This window comes from Phyllostomus hastatus, unplaced genomic scaffold (assembly GCF_019186645.2).
Source record: "Phyllostomus hastatus isolate PE091 unplaced genomic scaffold, TTU_PhHast_1.1 phas_contig_1, whole genome shotgun sequence".
Classification (NCBI taxonomy): Eukaryota; Metazoa; Chordata; class Mammalia; order Chiroptera; family Phyllostomidae; genus Phyllostomus; species Phyllostomus hastatus.
The window spans coordinates 28,497,473-28,509,019 of NW_025333498.1; the positions used below are offsets into that span (position 1 = coordinate 28,497,473).

The 11,547-nt window shown below is 39.4% G+C and overlaps 1 pseudogene; it reads right to left on the minus strand.

The window, feature by feature from the left end:
• Positions 1–4,857: 4,857 nt before the first annotated feature.
• Positions 4,858–5,516, minus strand: LOC123815772 (annotated as a pseudogene).
• Positions 5,517–11,547: the final 6,031 nt, after the last annotated feature.

The following is an 11,547-nucleotide window of genomic DNA, read 5'->3' on the forward strand; positions in this document are numbered from 1 at the left end:
GCTACAGTTCAGCTGTTTTCCAACTTTGGCTCACATCTACACACCAAGCTGATGTACCAGTGACCCAAGCTTGGCATTTTTCTTCTTCTGTTGGGTGGTCATAATGAATCTCAAAAAATGCTACGATGTAACCAGAAAGAGAAATAACAATATAATATCATGATCTGTTCCACCTTCCTGTGCAGCTAACTCGTGATGCCTGGTCCTATTTGTATCCAATTCCAATGCACAACTTACCTATACCTAATGGATTGCCTTTGACCTGCCTGATCTAATGACTTTGAGTTTCTAATAGAACCCAGCTCAGGGTTGGCATTTGTGACCTCAGAGTTACTTGGCATCTCACAACCAGGTGTTCCATCTCTACTGAACCCTAATAGTATGCAAGAAACTATTTTTGTAGTAGCATAAAGTTACCTGCTACAGATAAATGACTGGTCTAGACACAGGTGTCTATGTTGTGATTCTCAACATGTGATTTGGGGGCTTGTCATAAATTCCCATGGTATTTTTCCCCATCACTGATAACTCTGGTACTATATATGATTTACTTGCACTGCAGCCTGGATATGCTACAGGAACCTTTTTTTGTTGTGAGCCTCATTCAAAGATGCTAGTCTTCCAAACCATTTAGAATATGAGCTGGAGTTGTTTCAAGTATGGAATATTCTGCCTCCAGAGAGGACTACTAGGTATCATGCTTTCTTCTTAGTTGTAATAGAGACAAGATGCAATAATTTGTTCTCTATTTTGGAAAGAACATGGTGTGCCATGGACCAAAGGAGCCTTAAAAATGTCATTGATGTGGTGGTCACTTGAACTCATGTGGAGTGTATATCCAATCCTTTGCAACGCATGAGAATTATCATGGCCTTTAATATACTTGTCTTTTTTTGTTCATCTGGTCTGATTGGTGTGATGTCAACCATATAGTAGATTAATGTAATATTCTACAAAGTCCAGGTGGTCCAAATCCTTTAGTACTATAATATGACAGATAGCAGGAAAGTAAATACAGCCCTGGAGAAAGACTGCAAAGAATACTCTTGTCCATCCTACATGACTGCCAATGTTTTCTGTTCTTTCTTTTCCATTCCTTCTTATGGGGATGGAAAAGTATGCATTTGCCAGATCCATGGCCCCATAAAATGTAAACAAGTCCATATTAATCTTCTCCAGAAAATGCCTTTACTTGGTAAAGCAGCTACAACTGCGGCTATTACTTGGTCAAGTTTGTTTGGTTCATTATCATCCTCCAGGATTCATCTGATTTGGTTAGGGGCCAGGTTGCTGAGCTAAGTTGAAGTATATTGGAACTATTTATTGCCTGCCTCTGACTTCCTTAAGGCTTTGAGGTAACACTGGTATATGCCACTACTACCTGTGATATAATATTTTTTGTTCCCTATTTTGGGAAGTGACAGTTTCAGTGGTTTCCACTGTTCTCATACAGTGCAATAGCTCTTACTTAACAAATCAAGGATTGCATGTGGGGTTTCAGTCTACTATCAAATACCTTAATTTCAGTTATATAGTTGGGGACTGAGACCTACAGAACTGGTAGGTCCACTGTGACCCACACCTGGGTCCCAACCATCTATTCTTGACCTCTAGGTACTTCTAAGCCCTGTCCTTCTAAGAGAAGGACAAAGATAATATTTTGAGTTCTGTGTATCATTGTCAACTGACACAACACCTGAAGATGTAGAGTTTCCTTAATTCAATAGATTCTAGGTCTAAAACTTGCTAAGATCAAGAAAGGAATTGTAATTTTAAAAAATGCAACAGCTGTGCTTAGCCTCCTGATCATCTAAAGTTATCCATTAGAACTTCCTGTAGTGATAAAAATGTCTTATATCTACACCATCCAATAGCCTTTTAGCCACATTTGTCCATTGAATATTTGAATTGTGGCTAGCAAAATTGAAGAACTAAATGTTTTTTTTATTTCATGTATGTTAACTGATTTAAATTCAAATAGTCACATGTGGCTACTGACTATGTATTGGATAGTATAGGTATAGATTTGAGTAGTATTCTTGCTGCCTGACTATCTCAGTCTCTCTGGTGTTATATTCTGCTTATCATCTCCATGACTTTCTCATTACAATAATTATGCTTATCTTATTTCTGAAGTTTAAAATGACACTACTTTGCTTTTATTATTTCTGAATCTTGTCTTCTGTGCTGATATCAAGAATCCTAGTTATGTAACATCATCTCCTACCATTATCCCTGACCAACAAAGAGCAGCTACCATTGACTCTTTCTGTAAATAGAGCATCTTCCAGGTCTCTGACCTAGAAGTTAGCTGATAGCTTCATGGCCTGAAATAGTATACTCACTCCAGCCTGCCTACTTCTCCAAGCCTTTTGATCCCTTTCCCATCATTTGCCAAGATACTTCTGGCATTTCTACATTACTTAATGTGTGACATTACTTTTTTAAACCTCTAAGAGATGAGGTAAAATAGCATGGTCTCCCAGGATTCTTGCCAGGATGTCAAATACTGTATCATGAGAGAGTGCTCCCATATCATTAAACTCTCCCCTTTCAACTTCATATTCTGTCTCCCTTGATCCAGCACATTCAGGACCAACCCCATACATACTCTCTCAGTTATTGCTGGTACATGTGGGCTAAATGATGCAGTGGTGTCAGAGTATTGTTTCCTTCTACTCTCAGTTGACTCAGCACTTTCTCAGCTGAGTTTTGTTGTAAAGAACCCTTGTTATTAATCTTTCAGCCAGGAAGGAAGATGGAAAATAATTGAGAGGAAAGGGAGGCAGTGCATCTTGTCTTGCAAAAGAGAGGCTTCTGCAATGCCTGGCAGCAAGTACAGAGTACTAACCTTTCATAGGAAGGATGGCAAGCCCATCTGTCAGCACAGAGGGCTCAGGGAATCTGAGATTTCAAGGTGCTTGAGAGTACTGACCTAATGTTGTATTCCAAGTCTCAGGATTGCACTCCTTGACGATAGCTCCATGAACTTAGCAAACAATCCTGTCTAGGGTAAGTCAATAGTTCATTTGGGATCCTTCTCCACAGTATTTGTGACCCCTGGTGCAGGAAATAAAGTCTCTTTATATGTTTCTAAGTACGCCTTCTGCCTTTTAAATTAGTGACTTACGCTTAATTAATTATTCATACTTTTTCCAATACATGAATAGTTCTCAGCAACATCTACCAAAATATTATTGTCCTTATTATTAGTACTTCTTCCAACCTCTCAAATGCCTGAAACATTGTATTCTTGACCCCTCCCCAGTGCATTCCTTTCTAGTAATATCACATTGAAATCCACAACCAGTGGAAGTACAACTGCACAGGTACCTCCATACTTCACCTACAGTTAGTAATAGGATGTTAATGATCAGTCAGCTAATGAGCCAGCTTCAAAATCCCATTTTAGGATTTGCTTATAACTAATAGAATTGAAACTGGTCTAAGATGAAGAATTGTATTCAGAAAGGTGTCCCAACTGGAAACATGAGACCAGGATTTGTACTATCAGAGCATCCAGTCATTGGAAGCAGCTGCTCTCTGAGCAAGGACATAAACTTGTGTGGGAAAGCTCTCCTAAACCGAATTCAGTTCTTGGGGAGGAACTCAGATATAAGCCACCGATAGGCAACTAATAACAAAGTACCACAGTTTGGGTGGCTTAAGCAATAGTAATTTATTTTCCCATAATTCTGGTGGCCAGAAGTCTGAAATCAAGGGGTCAGCAGAGTTAGTTTCTTCTGAAGCCTCTCTCCTTGGCTTGTAGATGACCATCCTTATATTTTCACATGGTCTCCTTTCAGTGTATGTCTGTGTCTTAGTTTTCTCTTCTTAAAGATCATCAATCATACTGGCTTAGTGTCAATACCAATGACCTCATCTAACCTAATTACCTCTTCAAACACTTTTTTTCTTTTTCTTTTTTTGGAAGGGTACTTTAGATTTATTAATGAAACACAGAAAACAGCACAAAATGACTATGAAAGACAAAGAAAGACAGATAAAGATTCATTTTGCACGACTCTCTGTACATGCCGGAATAAACCCTCCCTATACCCCATGGACTGTGCCCCTTACATGAGGGAAGGCAGGTTCTGCAGGGGGAGCACAGTTCTCCACTTCTGCATGATGGGTGGCAAACTCTCCCCGTCTGCTGGAGAATCATAAATCTGCACATCTAAGATCTAAAAGACAGCTCTTGAATAACATTTTCCCAGTTGGCAGCTGTATTTTCTTACACCTTCAGATTCATTTTTAATTTGTTAGAAACAGCACATCTAGAGACAGATTGCAAACCCAGGCCACCAGAGACTATTGCTCTGTTCTTTGCTACTTATTAGTCTAGATCCTGGTTGATCCCTCTCACATCCTGAAGAGGAAATAAGACCCTACATTAGTGTGTTTCAGAAGCTTGAACATAACACTATTTCATTTGATCCTCACAGCAGCTCTGGGAGGTAGGCAGGCAGGCATCCTGGTTTCAGGATCCAGAGGACAGAGGAGTCATAACTGGTAGAGCTGAAAACCAAACCCATGTTGTCTGACTCCTGGTCCAGGGCTCCTTCCAATCCACAAGATGAACTGAGCTCTCCTTGTAGAGCAGGAAGCCTTTCTGCTTAGAATAGGTGAAATGTGCTTTAGGCTTACAAACAAAGGTGATTTGAAGTGCAGAGCTCATCAGCAAGCTCAGGGAATAAACACACTTGAGTTCAATTCAGCATCAACATCACAGGGATGAAAAGGGTAGAACATGACTGTCTTTGACAAGGGCTCCTTCCTGTTTTTTGATTCTCACCCAGACCACATTGAGTGTTGTAATATGAGCACAGCAAAGCCCAGGAGGACAGAAGATATTCAAAGGATTTTCTCATCTAGCAGTTTATGAATTCCTTCACAAATCTTTTTGAACTTGGGTCTACAGTCTCCATCCAGACTACATATAAAGAGTAGAGAGGAACTCCACATCAGCAATGTGGTTGAAGATGTGGTTGATGCGCCCGTGGGTCCTGGGTGTCAGATATCACTGTACCAGTTCATGCACCAGGTACTTGCACTCCAGTGGGAGCTTGGAGAGCATGTGCCCATCAAAGGTGTATTCCACCTCCAAGAAGCTGATGATGGTAATGGTGGTCTGGTTCAGCTTCTTCCTGACCTCCACCATAACAACCTCCTCCTGGTTGAACTGGCTATTCCGGTAAAAGGATCCCAGTTTTGATTGCCACATTGACTAAGTCTCTCATGATCTTGTGAGATTCCTTCTCATTGTGGATGTGGCTTTTGGTGATTTCACAGAGCTCATCAAAGATCTCACTGCTGGTGCCATCAATCAACATATTGGCCATGGTTTTGCTGACCATTTTGCTCAGAACCTTTTTCTGGGCTTAAATGGCAAGGCCCTTTGAGCTAAAAACATTGGGACCTGCAGCATTCATGGGCTCGCCCTCACTTTGCTCACAGGAATCAGTATCCATGCTGCCAGTTGCCAGTGGGGGGTCCACAGCTGCCCGCCTGTCTGCGGGGCCCCTGGTGCCCACCGGGCCTTTGGGGCCAGCATCCCACTCCAGCTGTTCTGAGCACTCCATGTGGACAGCCGATAGATGTTAGGCTAAGTGGTGCAGCCTGGGCAGTGCACTGCGGGCACTGGGGAGCCTCCAAGCCCGCACTCTGGGATGTGGTTGAAGAGAGTGGTGGGGAGGGTGGAGCTCCTACAAACTCTTTATTTCCAAATTAAAGTTACATTCTGAGGTACGGGGGTTTAGGACTTTAATATTCGTATATAAATTTGAGGGGAGCACAATTCAATTCCAGAATCTTAGTAAAAATGAGTACGTCAGCCCTGGAGGAGAATGCGAGCTGCGGACCACAGCATCTGCTATACATGCGGTTTGACATAGCAGACAAATTTAATCATATTTTGTACATTTACTTGTCTAGTTGCTCCAGTAAGTTTTTGTCCTCAAGAATTGCCTTGGTGCTCTTCTGGAAATCCATTGACATTACATGTGTGGGACAGCTCCTGGTCTGTCTATCCTGATCCATAAAATTTTTTACAAAAATAATTTACCCCAATACTATTGTCTTAATGACACTAGCTTTAATCTAAGTCTTGAAATCAGATGATGTGAGCCTTCTAAAGTCTTCCATTTTCTTTTTTGTTTTCAAGATTGTTTTGGCAATTTGGACCATTCGCATTACCATATAAATTTTATTTTTTTTTACCATATAAATTTTAGAATCAACTTGTCAATTTCTTCAAAAAAATACATACACCCTGGCTGGCATAGTTCAGTGGATTGAGCATGGGCTGCGAACCAAAGCATCACAGATTCGATTCCCAGGCAGGGCATATACCTGGGTCGTGGGCCAGGTCCCCAGTGGGGGCCACGTGAGAGGCAACCACACATTGATGTTTCTCTCTCTTTCTCCCTCCCTTCCTCTCTCTAAAAATAGATAAATAAAATCTTTTAAAAATAATAAAAAATAAGTATAGAATCCAATGGGGGGAAAATACATACAAACATGAACTGAGATTTTGTTACTGTTTGCATGTAATTTATAGTTAAATTAGGCAGGGGAAATTTATATCTTAACAACACTGGGCATTTTGATCCATGGACATGATGTATCTCTCCATAATTAGCTGTTTTTAAAGTCCAGCAATATTTTGTAGCTGCCAGTACAGAATTTTATTTGGGTAATTGATAACTTATATGTTATCATAAATGACATTTTGAAAATTTCTTTTTCCTCAAAATTTGGCTGCTAAAATATAGAAATACAATTAAATTTTGTGTATTGACCTTGCAGTCTGTGGCTTTGATTAATTCATTTATTAGTTCTATTACTGTTTTGTAAGTTTTTGAGGATTCACCATATAAAAATCATGTTGTATAAGAATAAATACAGTTTCATTACTTCCTCTGCAATTTAGTACTTTTACTTCTCTTTTTTTTATTTGTTTGTTTTAGTCTATTGAACATGCTAAGACTTCCAGTTTAATGTTGAATAGAAATGGTGAGAGAAGATGTCCTTGCATTGTGCTTAATATTAAGAGAAAAGTGTTCAGTATTTTACCATTGAATGTAATGTTAAGTGTAGCTTTTCTGTAGATAGTTTTTATCAGACTGATGAAGTTCCCTTTGATTTCTAGTTCCCTGAGAGCTTTCATTAGGGATGGATGTTGAATTTTGTAAAATTTCTTTTTCTTCATTTATTGAGATGATCATGTGTTTTACAGCCATATTTTTCTGTTAATGTGGTGAATTATATTGATTGCTTTTCAGCTGTTATACTGATCTTATAATCCTGGAATGAAGCCCACTTGATCATGATGTATTATCTTTTTTATTTATTGTTTTATTTAATTTACTGATATTTTTAAAAGATTACTGCATATATACTCATAAGAATATTGGACTGTAGATTCTTGTAATAACTTATTAGGTTTGATATCAGTGTTATGCTGACCTCATAGAACAAATTGGGAAGTTTTCCTCCACCTCTATTTTCTGAAAAAGCTTATGTCAGATCTATTAAACAGGTGGTTTGCAAATATTTTGTCTTCAAGATCCACTTAAATTTTCAATAATTGCAGAAACTCCAAAAAGCTGTGTTTATGTAATTTATATTTATCTATAAACTGTATTAAAATTAAAATAGAAAATTTAAATATTTATCAACTTATTCCAAAAAGTAGTAGATTGTAATAACCTCTTTTGAAAAATTAGTATACTTTCCAAAAATATTTTTTGTGAAAAGAGAAGTGTCATTTTACATTTTTATCAGTGTCTTTAATGTCTAGTTTAAGAGAAGGTAGCTGGTTCTCACATTTGCTTCTGTTTTCAAGCTATTACCGTATCACACATTATGTAGCTTATGGAAAACTCCACTTGTGAGAGACTGAAAATAGAAAATACAAGTTCCTAGTATTGTTATAAAATAATTTTGACTTTTCAGGTCCCTGTCATTTTGGATCATCTGTTTCTTCTTGTGTCCATCTCTGTAAGCTGTGTTATTTAAGGAATCTTCATTTATTTAAGGTGTCAAATCTATTAGCATAATGTTGTTTATAAAATCCCCAGACTTTCTTTCTTGTGTTAGGATACGTATACCTCCTGTGTTTTTCTGCTATTGGTAACGGATGTTTCTCTTTTTCTTGATCTATCTAGTTAGAGTTTTTTCAGTGTAATTATTATTTTCAAAACACTACTTATTTTGATGTTGAATATTATGTATGACACGTTGTAGGGAGCCCGCATTATGTTGTCTTCCTTTAAAGCAGGGCCACCCAACCTGCAGCCCTTGGGCTGCAAGAACGTCTACGAATGTGGCCCAACACAAAATCCTAAAATTACTTAAAACTTTTTTTGTGCTTACCAGTTCTCATCAGTGTTTGTGTATTTAATGTGTGGCCCAAGACAACTCTTCTTCCAGTGTGGCCCAGAGGTGCCGAAAGGTTGGACACCCCTGGAAATGTGTTGAGTTTTATTCTGGTAGCTAATTGTTGTTACCTGTGGATCATTTTGATCCTGTCAAGGTTAATATTATTCTTTGTTTGGATCAGATCTACTTTGGTTTTGCCTCAGTTCTAGGATGTGATTCTTACTTTAGAGTATGGAGCATAACTGTAAGGTTTGGCCTTTCTAGGGTTTAAACTTTGTATCTGAGTTATTCAGTTAGATCTCTCCACTGTAACCATAGTAGAACTCCAACACTGTCCAGTACTGCATGTCTTCTTTTAGCTGTCAGCCCTGCAGGAGTTTCTCGTGGAGGTCCCTCCTCTCTGTGAAGCTTCTTCCTTCTGGGTACCTTTCCCGTCAGTTCCAGTCACTTCAGCCACTCCTACCTCTGACCTCAGCTTTTTCCATTCAGCAAAACTGCCTTGCTTTGCCTCCAGCAGCCTGCGCTAGCTGATAAGTGTCTCCAGGCAGAAAGCTAGGACAAATATGGAGCCCGACTTATATGTTTTCCTTCTCTCAAAGTTCATAATTGGACCCTAGCACATGTTGCTCAGTTGGTTGGAGTGTCGTCCATAACCAAATGTTGCTGGTTCCATCCCAGGTCAGGACACACACCTAGGTCACTTGTTTGGTCCTCAAGTCTGGGAGTGTACAACCCCCAGTCCAGCAGATATGGGAAGCAACCAGTTAGTTGATGCTTCTCTCTCACATGATATTTCACCCTCCCTCCCTTCGTCTTTCTTCCTATCTCTCTAAAAGCAATGAAAAAAATATCCTCAAGTAAGGACATTTTTTCATAATCCTGTGCTCTTAGTGTCTAATTCCTGAAAACACTTGCCTCATGTATACCATCCCACTGTTTATGGCAGAATGAGTCTCGTACCAGTGATTCTGGCAAAGCTGTAAGCAGAAGTCCCAGCACCCCTGATTTTAGAAAAGCACTAGTTGGCAAATTAAAATTTTTGGTTAACATTATCCTTTCAGCGCAAGAATAAAACTTTAAAATTCCAAGAAAATGAAATTTTTGGTGCTCAAACAATTAAATGTAAAACAATAACACCACTTGACTTCTGTGATAAGATGACCAACATGTAATGGAAGATTATCAGATTTTTCCAGCCCTAAATCCTCATTTCTGATTGAATGTCTTGGAGCTTTCCAGCTTTTTGATGCATGTTTTTCATATCTGTGTTCAGTTTGCATTATTTATTCTCAAACTATCTTATACTTCCTACATTTCTTCCTCTGATCATCCCTTTTTCTGAATATCATTTCCTCCCTAAAGTTATCCAGAACATTACTCTTGCCTATAGTTCTGTCAGGTTATACATGCTAAGTTCTGGGCTAGGCATTGTAAATAAAGCAAAAAAAGAATGAAAGAAAGAAAGAAAGAAAGAAAGAAAGAAAGAAAGAAAGAAAGAAAGAAAGAAAGAAAGAAAGAGAGAGAGAGAGAGAGAGAGGGAGGGAGGGAGGGAGGGAGGGAGGGAGGGAGAAGGGGGAAGGAGGAAGGAGAAAGACAGGGAGGAAGGAAGGAAGGAAGGAAGGAAGGAAGGAAGGAGGGAAGGAAGGAAGGAAGGAGGGAAGGAAAGAAGGAGGGAAGGAAGGAAGGAAGGAGGGAAGAAAGAACTTGGCTCTGATGGATCTTATGTCCTTTAGGAGATGTCTTAATTAGGGTTCTCCTGAAAGCAGAGCAGGACACAAAGTCTTGAGTACTTATTACTGATGGCAAATCGAGGTGATCCCAAGAAACAGGAATGGGGAGGGGAGGAGAGCATGACAAAGGAAAAGAGAAACAGCCAATATTAATGTTGCTGCTGTGGGAACAGGGGCCTAATTTCTGCCGGAATCTCCTGAGAAACTGCAAAAGACCTGCCAGCCTGGTCCATTTGAAGACTGGGAGGCTGCAGCATTTACTAATTGACTCCTATTGCCGACTGGCTCTGCTTGTGCTTGGGTGAAACAGGCACCTGCAGGGCCTGAGAAAGCCCTGGAGCAGAAAGTAGAAAGACAAGTGGAGGATGCTGAGAAGGGTTGATAATTAGGTAAGTCTGAGCTTGCAGGGAATTATTAATTGCAGCTGCAATTGGAATCAGGGTAGGCCAAGGGGATGTGACATGTGACCCCAGAGGCAGCTGCCATGGGTGGAAATATTAGAGTAAGCACAGATAGTCTCTGAAAGATGTAAGTACCATGATAAAAACTGTGCAGTGGGTTAGAATGAATAAGTATGTGTGTACACATGTACATAGGGATGGAAGTTTAGATTGTGTAGTTTGAGGAGGACTCTCTGGGGAGGTGGCATTTGAGCTGATACCTAAGGAATAGGGAGAAGGCAGGATGCAGAGGAAGAGCATGAGTAAGAGGATCAAATGGCTGAGGCCTCCTGAGAGCAGAGGAAGATGGTAAGAGATATAGGCAGAGACTAGATCACTCAGAGTCTGCATGGCCATGTAAGGAGTTTGGAATGTATTCTAATCTTTGGGAAAACAATTATGCAGGGGAGTGGCATGATTCTATTTTTTGTTTTCAAAGATAGTGTGGGCACATAGTGATTCTTTGATTCATGTATGTCAAGTATTCCTGAAAGTTTCAATGCAGTTATAGTAGCTAGTGCTGGAAAATATTCCTTATTTTGGTTTTATGCCCAATTACAATAAGTCACAGTCTTTAACTAAAATCCCAACCCCTTGTGTTCTACTATCACCAAATATAATACTCATATTTCAGAGTTCATTGAGATAGCAGTGACAGCAACTAATGGATGTCAGAATGTCCCAGCACTCCCAGCCTCTGATGATTCACTCATTAGAGTAAGTCATGAAAAAAGTCAGTGTAAAAATTCATCATTTGAATGATAACTCACCAAGATTATTTAGAATTACGTTTATTCCTAGGGGAAAGGTGGTTGATGTTTAGATTTTATAAGGGTTTGCTAAATGTTAAGATACAAAGTTCTCAAATAAACTCTTTAGGTTAATACAATTTGCTTTTTTACAATTGAATTATTTTTATTGGTGACCTCATAGTCTAACAAAAATACTGACTGGGGCATGGAATGCCCAGCTCTATCTAACATTAATTTGTT